The following is a 13,035-nucleotide window of genomic DNA, read 5'->3' as shown; positions in this document are numbered from 1 at the left end:
TCACTCTCTCTAGGAATCGATCCACCTTATGACGATGTTGAACATGGACACTATGATGAGGATGATGATAGTGACTATGATCTTGATGATGCAATGAGACACTTTGGTCTTATGGCTAATCTTCGCGGCTACTCGGCTGGAGGAAAGGAATGGGTTCTTGATAGTGGGTGTACCGACCATATGACTAGAGACAAAGACATGTTTCGTGAGCTTGCTGAAAACGACGCCCCTCGAAAGTATGTCACTTTCGGTGATAACTCAAAGGGTAAGGCGGTTGGCCTTGGTAAGGTGGCCGTCTCACATGATAGCTCCATACAAAATATTATGCTCGTTGAATCTCTTGGCTACAATTTACTTTCCGTATCTAGACTTGCTGACTTTGGTTTCAGTGTCCTATTTACTGAAGTAGATTGCCAAGTGTTTCGTAGAGATAACCATAAAATGGTCTTTACCGGTACACATAGAGGTGATCTTTACATTGTTGATTTCACTAAGAAGGCTCAACCTAGAACTTGCCTAATTGCTAAGTCCTCGAAAGGTTGGTTGTGGCATAGAAGGTTAGGTCATGTGGGCATGAGAAATCTTGATAAGCTTATTAAAGGTGATCATATCCTTGGAGTAAAAGATGTAATATTTGACAAGGATAGACTTTGTAGTGCTTGTCAAGCAGGAAAACAAGTTGGAGGAAGCCACCCCATGAAGAACATTATGACCACGAGAAGACTGCTCGAGCTACTTCATATGGATCTTTTTGGTCCCAATGCCTATAAGAGTCTCGGTGGTAACTCATTCGGTCTAGTTATATTTGATGATTTTTCAAGATTTACGTGGGTATTCTTTCTTGATGATAAATCGCAGGTCCAAAAGATCATCAAGAACTTTTCTAGGAAGGCCCACAATCAATTTGAAGTGAAGATCAAGAAGGTTCGCAGCGACAACAGAACAGAGTTCAAGAACGCAAATGTGGATACCTTTCTTGACGAAGAAGGGATCTCACATGAGTTCTCGGCTACGTACACGCCTCAACAAAATGGAGTTGTTGAGAGGAAGAACCGAACTCTTATTGAGATGGCAAGGACAATGCTTGATGTGTCCAAGACTCCAAAGCACTTTTGGGCGGAAGCCGTTCAGACAGCTTGTCATGTAACGAATCGCTTGTATCTTCACAAGCTACTCGGCAAGACGGCATACGAGCTTCTCACCGGTAACAAACCCCAAGTTGGATACTTTCGAGTATTTGGCTCAAAGTGTTACATTCTTGACAAGCATTGTCATTCTAAATTTGCTCCTAAATCTCACGAAGGATTCCTACTTGGTTATGGCTCAAACTCTCACACTTACCGTATCTACAACAATTTCACCCGAAAGGTTGAAGAGACGGTAGATGTGAAGTTTGATAAATCTAACGGCTCGCAAGTAGAGTAATTGCCAATTGATGTAGGAGTTAAAGATCCTTCGGAAGCAATCCAAGACCTGTCTATTGGCAAGATCCGTCCAACGGAGGTGAAGGAGAGTACCTCGCCCGTCCAAGTGGAAGCTTCTACCTCACGATAAGGTGAACCAAGAGTAGACATGGAAGCATCCACGAGTGGGACACACCAAGATGAAGAAAATGAGGAAGTACACCAAGATGAACCTCATCAACCTCCTTATCCACCACGATAAGGGAACAACGACGCCAATAATGAAGAAGGCCAAGAAGAAGGTCAAGATGATGAAGAAGATGTTCCACCCCAAGAAAAACAAAAGCTATCACGAGTTCGAGCAAGAGTCGCTAGAGACCATCCCGTCGAGCAAATCTACAATGATATCCAAACCGGGAGAATCACTCACTCTAAATCTCGTTTGGCTAATTTTTGTGAACATTATTCATTCATCTCTAGTATTGAACCGATGAATGTTGAAGAAGCATTGGAAGATCTGGATTGGATAAACGCCATGCATGAAGAGCTACACAACTTTGAGAGAAATCAAGTGTGGACATTGGTCGAGAATCCCAACAACAACCACAACATCATTGGTACCAAATGGGTATTTCGCAACAAGCAAGACAAAGATGGTCAAGTCATCCGCAACAAAGCTCGTCTAGTCGCCCAAGGCTACACTCAAGTCGAAGGTATGGACTACAGTGAGACATATGCCCCCGTTGCTAGACTTGAGTCCATCCGCATCTTGCTTGCCTATGCTAATCGCCATGATATCACTTTATACCAAATGGACATTAAAAGTTTTTCTAAATGGTGAAATTGAGGAGGAAGTTTATGTTAAACAACCTCCCGGCTTTGTCAATCCTAAGAAACCTGATCATGTTTACAAACTTCACAAAGCTCTTTATGGTCTTAAACAAGCTCCTAGAGCATGGTACAAATGCTTGACCAAGTTCCTTATTGATAAAGGCTTTGAGATTGGAAAAATAGATTCTACTCTTTTTACTAAAAGGGTTAACGGTGAATTGTTTGTGTGCCAAATCTATGTTGATGATATCATATTTGGTTCGACTAACCCTCTTTTTAGTGAAAAGTTTGGGAAGCTAATGTCGGAGAAGTTTGAGATGTCTATGATGAGTGAACTCAAGTTCTTTCTTGGTTTGCAAATCAAGCAAACTAAGGAAGGCACCTTTGTCTCTCAAACAAAGTACACCAAGGACTTATTCAAGAAGTTCAACATGCAAGAAAGCAAAGGTATGAAAACTCCCATGCCTACTAGTGGACATCTTGATTTGACTAAGGATGGTAAACCGGTTGACCAAAAGGTTTACCAATCTATGATTGGTTCATTATTATATCTATGTGCCTCCTGTCCCGATATTATGCTAAGTGTGTGCATGTGTGCATGATATCAAGCAGCCCCCAAAGAATGTCATCTTAAGGCTGTGAAAAGGATAGTAAGATACTTAATACACACACCAAATTTTGGCATTTGGTATCCTAAGAGGTCATCTTTTGATCTTGTTGGCTATTCCGATTCGGACTATGCTGGAGACAAGGTTGATAGAAAGTCCACTTCGGGTACTTGTCAATTTCTTGGTATATCTCTTGTATCTTGGTCCTCCAAGAAACAAAATTCGGTATCATTATCCACTGCCGAAGCGGAATACATTGCCGCCGTTTCATGTTGCTCAATTACTTTGGATGACCCAAACTCTTAAAGATTATGGGATCAATGTGAAACATGTTCCATTGCTTTGTGACAATGACAGTGCTATTAAGATCGCTCACAATCCCGTGCAACATTCTCGAACTAAGCACATTGAAGTTCGTCATCATTTCATTCGAGATCATGTTGCTAAAGGGGACATTGATCTTAAACATGTTTGTACCGATAAGAAATTGGTGGATATATTCACCAAACCGCTTGATGAGAAAGTCTTTTGCCACTTGAGAGGTGAATTGAACATCATTGATGCTTCAAACTTGGAGTAGGGACTCCATTTGGATACATGCAAGGCATGGATCTATGACTAATCCTTGATATCTCTCTGATGATGATCATATGTCTTGGATATATTTGCACTCTTGCATGCTACCTAAACCCTTGTAGGTACTTGGATGAATCTAAATCTATGAGATTGCAACTCACTCACATCTTGAGCAATCTCTACATCACCAAGTCTCTACTCAATGGTGGTTGAAAACAAGGAAGCATGAAACACTTCAACTTATCCTTTGACAAATTCTATGTATCAAATTTCATTTGGTATCAAATTTCATGATTGTCATTTTGGATACACAAGTACTCTTCCTTGGAAAACTAACCCATGTAGGTAGATGAACTCAACTCCAAGTGGTGCTCCCAACCACTCTTGCGCTACATCAACCTTGAGCTACCCACGCAAGTTCAACTACATGATCAAGATCAACACCACCACCCAAGGTATGTCATTCCATCTTAGAGAAGCTTTACCTCAAGTCTTAGGTCAAAGCAACTCAACAAGATGTGAATACATCAAATGCTTAAACAAAAAATGGTAACCCCATTTTAAGCTTAAATGATGAGTATGACTTACGATCAAGTGTTCTCACTTGACTCCTCAGTCAATATACTCTAACATAGGTGACTTTGTCACCGCCCAATTCTAGATGAAGGTCTCTAGTGTTTCCTTGAGTTTTTGCATACTTCATCTAGATTTTCTTTTCTCTGTTTTAATTCTGCATTTCCCTGCATCCAATTCATTGCAAATCCTTTAGTTAATTCCTTGCAAATCTTTGTGAGATATTTTTGCCTAGTGAGCTGAGGTGACAAGTGTTCTATCTGCGTTGAACTCGGTCATATACCGATCTGTTGCTTTCGGTCACACCGAACCAATTCGGTGCCACCGAAGACTACAACTTGGTATCACCGATTTCACTGCAGAGAAGACAATTTGCCATTTGTTCCTGTAGTTTTATTCTAGCTCCACTTGATGATTCTTGTCCTCTACCAGCATCACGATCTATATGCTGCTTTGCTCTATGACTCAAGGACCAAACCTATTTGACTCATACTCCAGAAGATCCCTTCTTGGAAATTGATGTCAAAGGGGGAGAGAGATCACATCAAAGCTTATTATCTTCAAAGAGGGAGAAGGAGAAAGAGAAAGAGGGAGAGAGAGGTAATCACATCAAAGGCGCCAGATGCTTGGTGTTCAAGAGGAGAGAAGTCACATGTCTTTAAGAAGGGAAAGACATGTCTATGTTATGTTTATGGTTATGATCTGTTTTGCTCTGATTTTGTTTCCCTATGTTCTCCCATTATCCAATACAAGATTCAGGGGGAGAAAGACTGTTAGGGAAGGAAATCTATGAATTCATTGCATATCTTTACCTTTTGGGGACATGTCTATATCAAATAGAGTACTCAGTACTCACTCACTACATGTCATCCCAGTCTTGGTACTCTTGTAGTTTCTTTTGGTTGCTCTGGCTGGTAAACGTATATGTGTTATCTAACCCTGTTTACTCAGGTTTATTCCCTCCTAAGCCAACTCAAGACCACAAGGTAAGTATATGCATCACACTCATATGCATGAGGATTTCTTACTGATGTACATATTGTTTGCAAGAAAGACTTATGAGCATGTAGGTACATTTCCTATATTTACATTTTTTGCTCTTATGCATATAGCCAAGATACATGTAACACATTGCTTACTCTATCATGCTATGCATTCACATGCTCTTATAGTCCATATTTACATGATTGCATACATATAGGGGGAGCCTATGCATGTTACATGTCTTTCCAAATCTTTACTCATTATTCTCTATATCTTTATCTAAAGCTTTAATGTATGTTGTCATCAATTACCAAAAAGGGGGAGATTGAAAGCACAAGTGCTCCCTGGGTGATTTTGGTAATTAATGTCAACATATCTCTTGTTGGACTAATGCTTTTGACTAGAATGCTTCAGATAAGTTCAACAATGGAGTGGCATGGACTAGAGGATGTGGAACCCTTTCGACATGATAAGGACAAAGGATTGGCTCAAGCTCAAAGCTCAGGACTCTACATTTTCTATTTCAGTGATCCAAGATCACATTGAGTCCATAGGAAAGCCAATAATATTAAGAGGGGATGAGGTGTTGCTTAATGACTTGCTTGCTCAAAGTGCTTAGTGATATGCTCCACAGCCCTCAACTACTTTCTCAAATCCACATATGTCCCAAACCAAAAGTTAAACTCGGCCCTACCGAAATTTCCTATCCGGCGCCACCGAGTTCTCTTGACATCGCCAGTGCCAGAAACCCTAATCAATTCGGTCTCACCAATGGGATCTCGGTCTCACCGAGATGGGCTTGCAAACTCTCTGTTGCCTATTGCATTAATTTCAGTTCCACCGAAATATGCAATCGTTCTCACCGAGTTTTCTTAGCCAACTCTCTGTTTTGCTTATTACCAAAATCGGTCCCACCGAGTTTGTGTAATCGGTCCAACCAAGATGAGGCTTTACCTTAACCCTAGCGCATCGGTCCCACCGAGTTGATCATGTCGGTCCCACCGAAAACCCTAACGGTCACATTATGAACTAAATCGGTCTGACCGAGTTGTGTGATTCAGTCCCTCCGAGTTTGGTGATTTGTGTGTAACGGTTAGATTTTGTGTGGAGGATATTTATACCCCTCCACCCACTCTTCATTCGTGGAGAGAGCCATCAGAATATGCCTACACTTCCAACATACATTTTCTGAGAGAGAACCACCTACACTTGTGTTGAGGTCAAGATATTCCATTCCAACCACATAAATCTTGATCTCTAGCCTTCCTCAAGTTGCTTTCCACTCAAATCATCTTTCTACCAAATCCAATCCTATGAGAGAGAGTTGAGTGTTGAGGAGACTATCATTTGAAGCACAAGAGCAAGGAGTTCATCATCAACACACCATCTATTACCTTTTGGAGAGTGGTGTCTCCTAGTGTAACGCCCCGAGACCGTTGCGCCAGGTGTCTTCCAGTTATTCGCTGTTGTTGCCTTGTCATTTGTTTGTGTGTCATGCATTTCATATCATGTCATCATGTACATCGCATTTGCATACGTGTTCGTCTCATGCATCCGAGCATTTTTCCCCGTTGTCCATTTTGCAATCCGACACTCCTACGTCCTCCGGCGCCCTCTTCTGTCTCTTTTCGTGAGCGGGTGTTAAACTTTCTCGGAATGGACCGAGATTTGTCAAGCGGCCTTGGTACACCACCGGTAGACCGCCTATCAAGTTTCATTCCATTTGGAGTCCGTTTGATACTCCAACGGTTAACCGGGGAACCGTAAAGGCCTCGTGTGTGTTGCAGCCCAACACCCCTCCAAAACGGCCCAATAACCCATCCAAACCCCCTCCATCCTCTCGGTCGTTTGATCACGATCGCGTGGCCGAAAACCGCTCCTCATTTGGACTCTCCTAGCTCCCTCTACCTATATATATCCTCTCCCCCGAAAATTTCGCGGATGAACCCTAACCTCCTCCTCCTCCGCGCGTCTGGACGCGTCCGCGCCGCGCCGGACATGTCTGCACCGCCCCTCAGCAAATCGCGGGTCGCCACTTGTCCTCCCCGCCGCCAGTCGCCGCCGGCCTGCTCGGGCCCGAGGCAGGCCCGCCCGGCCCATGCATCGCCGCCGCCCGCCCACGCGTGCGCCGCCGTCCTCGCCCACCGTCGCCTCGCCTGCTCCGGCCGCCGTGCTCGCGCCGACCACCACCGCCTCACGTGCCTCGTCGGCGCAGCTGCCCTGCCGCCGCTCGGTTTCCTCGTCGTCCACGCGCCGCCTCCTCCTCCACCGCACCCGCTCGGCCCCACCGCCTCCTCCTCGTCGCGCCGCTGCGTCCTCGTCGCCGGAGTCCGTGCCGACCTCGTCGGCGTCATCCTCCGTCGCTGGATCTGGAGGTGGACCAGATCCACCAGGCCACTGAACCAAACGTCGCGCCCACGTCCTGGATCTCCTTGTCCCGCACGTCTCCGTCCCGAGTTGACTTTTCCGGAGGTTGACTTTTCTCTAAGTCCCAGATCTATGATGTTTTATAGCCCTGTTCAACATATCATAACTCCTCATCCGTAGATCCGTTTTGCATGCATGATATATCAAAATGTTCATCTGGATGTGCTCTTCATTTTGTTCCATTGTGCCATGCTTTTTTGAGTCCATCTTGATGCCTAAATGACTGTTGCAAGAGTGCTATAAAATGTTAGGTCCTGATTCTTATCAGATTATGAGCATTTGTCATTTTTGCCATGATTATTGTGTGCTGCATATGGGCATGAGCTCTACATGTGTTCTGTTCTATGTCATGCCATCTTTACAGGGGTGCTTACCATGTATTTTTGTGATCATTGTGGTGACTAGCACAAGCATGCAAAGTAGCTCTCGTGATATTGCTGTTTTCAGAGACTTAGAATTTCACTAAGTCATTTCCCTGCTGTTATTTTAATGCCATGTGTTCATGTTACTACAGAGAGATCCATGCTTCTTTTGAGTATGTTCAGTAAGGATGATTTTGACATATGGTTATGATCTATCCATCCATGTCCCTGTTTGCATTTATGGAGTGCCCTAGCATGACTTAATCTTGCTCTACTTTTGCTATAAAATGTTCCTGGCAGATTGTTTACGTGTTAATCAATTTTGCCAAGGTTGTTGTAGTTGATCCATGTATGCTATGAGATTGTTCTTGCTTTGGTTGGCTTCCTGATCATGTATTCTTGCTGGTAGTATGCTTAGTTTGTCATTCATTGCCTTTTGTTGAGTGCATCGAGCTCGCAAACATGCCTTCATAATTCTGTTTATGCCATGTCCAGTTTTCTGCTAAGTCTGAATCTGTTAACGAAACTTACTATGTTTACATGGGTGCCATCATATCTTATGATCCCTTTTGACTTATGGTCAGTAAGGGACTTTTGTTATATCATTTGAGTAGATTCATGCCATGCCTTGTATTGCTATGTTATGATCCTGTAGCATGTTGTTATCTTGCTCTAAACATTGCTTCCTGATGTTAATTCCTGACATGTTATTTTCACTAAGTCTGCGATGCTGTTATCTTTTGCACTTTTGTCATGCTTGTTTGAACCTGCTCTTGTGTGATAGTTCAGTGTTCATTTTTGTCAAGCATCTTGAGTAGATCACCGACATGTGTTTTGTTGCTATGTTAGAGTGCAGTAGCTTAGTTTCTTGTTGCATTCTAGATGGCATCGTGCTATTTATCGCAGAATTGTGCCATTCTTGTTTTGCTTGCCATTTGCAAACCGTGCATCCGATTCCGGTGATCTTTATATCGATTTCGACTGAAATCAACTCATCTTTCCAGCGGCGTACTTGGTTTGCCAAGTTGAGGCTTGGTTCAATCTTTTCCTTCCAGAGCACGCATATGCATTGCATATCACATCCCGCATATCATGCCATGTTTTGCATCATGTTGCTTGCGCATTGCACCGTGATTGATTGTTGGTCTTTTTGCTTGTGTTCTTGCCTTGGGTAGAGCCGGGAGACGAGTACGTGATCGAGGAACCCGTTGAGTACGCTTACGAGGATCAAGCTTACGTCAACTCGGAGAACTTTGCAGGCAAGATGACCATACCCTCGAAATCACTTCTATCTTTGCTTGCTAGTTGCTCGCTCTTTTGCTATGTTGCGATACCTACCACTTGCTATATCATGCCTCCCATATTGCCATGTCAAGCCTCTAACCAACCTTGTCCTAGCAAACCGTTGTTTGGCTATGTTACCGCTTTGCTCAGCCCCTCTTATAGCGTTGCTAGTTGCAGGTGAAGATGAAGTTTGTTCCTTGTTGGGATATCACAATATCTCTTATTTTAACTAATGCATCTATACACTTGGTAAAGGGTGGAAGGCTTGGCCTTATGCCTGGTGTTTTGTTCCACTCTTGCCGCCCTAGTTTCCGTCATACTGGTGTTATGTTCCTTGATTTTGCGTTTCTTACGCGGTTGGGTTATAATGGGAACCCCTTGACAGTTCGCTTTGAATAAAACTCCTCCAGCAAGGCCCAACCTTGGTTTTACATCTGCACTAACAATCTATCACCTTCCCTTGGGTTCTGCAGACTCAAGGGTCATCTTTATTTTAACCCCCCCCCCCGGGCCAGTGCTTCTCTAAGTGTTGGTCCAACCTGAGCGATGCCCGGCGCCCCCTGGGCAACCAGGGTCTATGCCAACCCGACGTCTGGCTCATCTGGTGTGCCCTGAGAACGAGATATGTGCAGCTCCTATCGGGATTTGTCGGCACATCCGGGCGACTTTGCTGGTCTTGTTTTACCACTGTCAAAATGTCTTGTAACCGGGATTCCGAGTCTGATCGGGTCTTCCTGGGAGAAGGAATATCCTTCGTTGACCGTGAGAGCTTGTGATGGGCTAAGTTGGGATACCCCTGCAGGGTTTTGAACTTTCGAAAGCCGTGCCCACGGTTGTGGGCAGATGGGAATTTGTTAATATCCGGTTGTAGAGAACTTGACACTTAACTTAATTAAAATGCATCAACCGCGTGTGTAGCCGTGATGGTCTCTTTCCGGCGGAGCCCGGAAAGTGAACACAGTTCTTGTGTTATGCTTGAACGTAAGTAGTTTCAGGATCACTTCTTGATCACTTCTAGTTCACGACCGTACTTTGCTTCTCTTCCCGCTCTTATTTGCGTAAGTTAGCCACCATATATGCTTAGTGCTTGCTGCAGCTCCACCTCACTACCCTTCCCTACCCATAAGCTTAAATAGTCTTGATCTCGCGGGTGTGAGATTGCTGAGTCCTCATAGCTCACAGATACTTCCAAACAGTTGCAGGTGCCGATGATAACCGTGCAGGTGACGCAACCGAGCTCAAGGAGGAGCTCGATGAAGATCGTGTTTGTTGTGTTGTTTCGTTTCTAGTTGATCAGTAGTGGAGCCCAGTCGGGGCGATCGGGGATCTAGCATTAGGGGTGGTCTTCTTTTATTTTGGTTCCGTAGTCGGACCTTGATTGTATTCTGGATGATGTAATGCTATATTTATGTATTGTGTGAAGTGGCGATTGTAAGCCAACTCTTTATCCCTTTCATATTCAGTACATGGGATGTGTAAATATTACCCCTCTTGCGACATGCCTACTATGCAGTTATGCCTCTAAGTCGTGCTCCGACACGTGGGAGATATAGCCACATCGTGGGTGTGACACCTAGATTGGTTAGGTGTCACTTGGGAGCCTCCGTCAAGATTGTGGAGTTGAACCAAGGAGTTTGTACGGGCAAGGAGATCGCCTACTTCGTGAAGATCTACCCTAGTGAGCCAAGTCCTTCGTGGGCGATGGCCATGGTGGGATAGACAAGGTTGCTTCTTCGTGGACCCTTCATGGGTGGAGCCCTCCGTGGACTCGCGCAACCGTTACCCTTCGTGGGTTGAAGTCTCCATCAACGTGGATATACGATAGCACCACCTATCGGAACCACGCCAAAAATCTCCGTGTCTCCAATTGCGTTTGCACACTCCAATCCCATCCCTTTACATTCTTGCAACTTGCATGATTTACTTTCCACTGCTCTTATACTCTTGTCATGCTTGCTTGGTATGTATTGTGAATGTTTGAACTTGTGCTAAAACTCCACTTCAACTTAAAGAATTTAAAAACTGCAACTTTCTTTGCTAAGAGTCTATTCCCCCCCCCCCCCCCTAGACACCTCTTCTCGATCCTCTCATCAACCAAAATCCTAGGTCTTCGAGCGAAGACAATGAGAGCAAATCTTATCCAGAGCTGGATGAGTCAGCTCTACTTGTAGCCTAAGTCAAGCTGGCGCATGTGTTTGAAATCCGACCGTTGGACACGTGTCGGTTCCTTAGTGACCCAGGGTCATTTTGGACATATCAGGACGGGTTGCCTCCTGGCTATAAATAGCCCGCCCCCTACACCACAAATTGGTGGCTGCTCAGAGTTAGTGCACAGCTTTTGGCGTTTGAGAGCAACCCACCTCCGAAGCATTTGAGGGAGAGATCCTTGCGAGGACAAAGCCTAAAACACCCAGAGCCAAAGAGTGTTAGGCATCACTGAAGTCTTTATGTCCGCGTGACCTGAAGACTTGTTACACTTGAGGACTGTGAATCCTCCAGACGGTTAGGCATCGCGTTCTGAGAATCCAAGAGTCATTGTGGATCGCCGGTGAACGAAGTCTGTGAAGGTTTTGAAGTCTACCTTGAAGACTTACCAGAGTGATTGGGTGAGGACTGGGTGTCCTTACCTCAAGGGGGATAAGGTGAAGACCCGGTCTTCTGGGTTAAATTTCAGCCTCCCTAACCAGATGTACAGTAGTCACGGCAACTGGAACTAGTCTACCAAATCCTTGTCTTCACCAAGCAACGGGTTATATCCTCCACTTCCCTTTACTTTACAGTTTGTCTTCATGAAGTCATTGCTTGCTTGTCTAATCTGTTTGACTTCACTTAGTGAAGACTATTTACTGTTTGGCTTCATATTGTCTTTCATCCTGATCCATACTACCTAGCTGCTGATAGTCTTCGTGCTTTCACTACATTGCTTACTTGACTCTGGCTTGTCTAGTGTAATCTATCTTCCGCTGCATATCAATAGGTTCATTTCTACTGTTTGTCCTCAAAGACCTCGTGTTTTGAAGACTTTCATAAAAATCGCTTATTCACCCCCCCCCCTCCTCCCCCCCTCTAGTCGATAACTAGCACTTTCAGGGAGAGACGGCTCCCCCATCTTAGTCCTCTAGTAGGCTTAAAACTGTCAGTCTCATCGGTATTAAAAATGAACCATATACTCCATAGAGGATACACATTGCATAATTAAGTTCACCCAATTCTCCTTGAACCCCGGTCTCAACAAAATTTCTTTTAAAAAGACCATTCCACTCGGTCATAAGCTTTATGCATATCCAATTTAATGGCACTCAAGCCTTCTTTACCCGCCCTTTTCTTTTTTATTGTGTGGAAACACTCATATGCCACTAAAATATTTATCTGTGATCATTCTTCCCGGAACAAAAACACTCATATACTCAAGGTGTTTCTAATCCATTAGATAACAGAAACATCTACCTAGTTGCCGCTATCTCTTTATGCCTCTATTGTTGTTACTCCTCAGTGATGCCCAAAAAATATTGCATTAGGATGAAAATAACAAAATACGTGTTAGTACTCAATGATAGCATGTGCATAAAAGCATTATGTTTGTCTTGTTGATACTTGTGTTTATAACTGTAATCAAGTGAAGACTTAATTTGGTTGCAAACATATTACATAGCTTCACCAAAAACAATCAAACATGCATGCCAAATATTCAAGGTTGCATATCAACATCTTCATATAAATCTCAAACAATATGAAAATCAATGTTAAGCCACTGGTTTACATAAAGCTTGTACCAACAGTTTCGTGTACATCATCGTATATGGGTTTTTTATTGTGCATTGTGTGAAATAGAGATGATGCTTATGTATAGTTTTTGTGAAAATAATAAACTATCATATCTACTCAGTTTAGATGGGGTAAAACATATACAATTGGCATTTTTAAAATACCACGTGTAAAGAAGGTATTGATTAAAGTTGCATGCTAAACATAATTTAGAAAAGATTA

The sequence above is a fragment of the Triticum urartu genome, chromosome 4 (genome assembly GCF_003073215.2).
Source record: "Triticum urartu cultivar G1812 chromosome 4, Tu2.1, whole genome shotgun sequence".
NCBI lineage: Eukaryota > Viridiplantae > Streptophyta > Magnoliopsida > Poales > Poaceae > Triticum > Triticum urartu.
Note: the sequence above shows the minus strand (reverse complement) of the source record.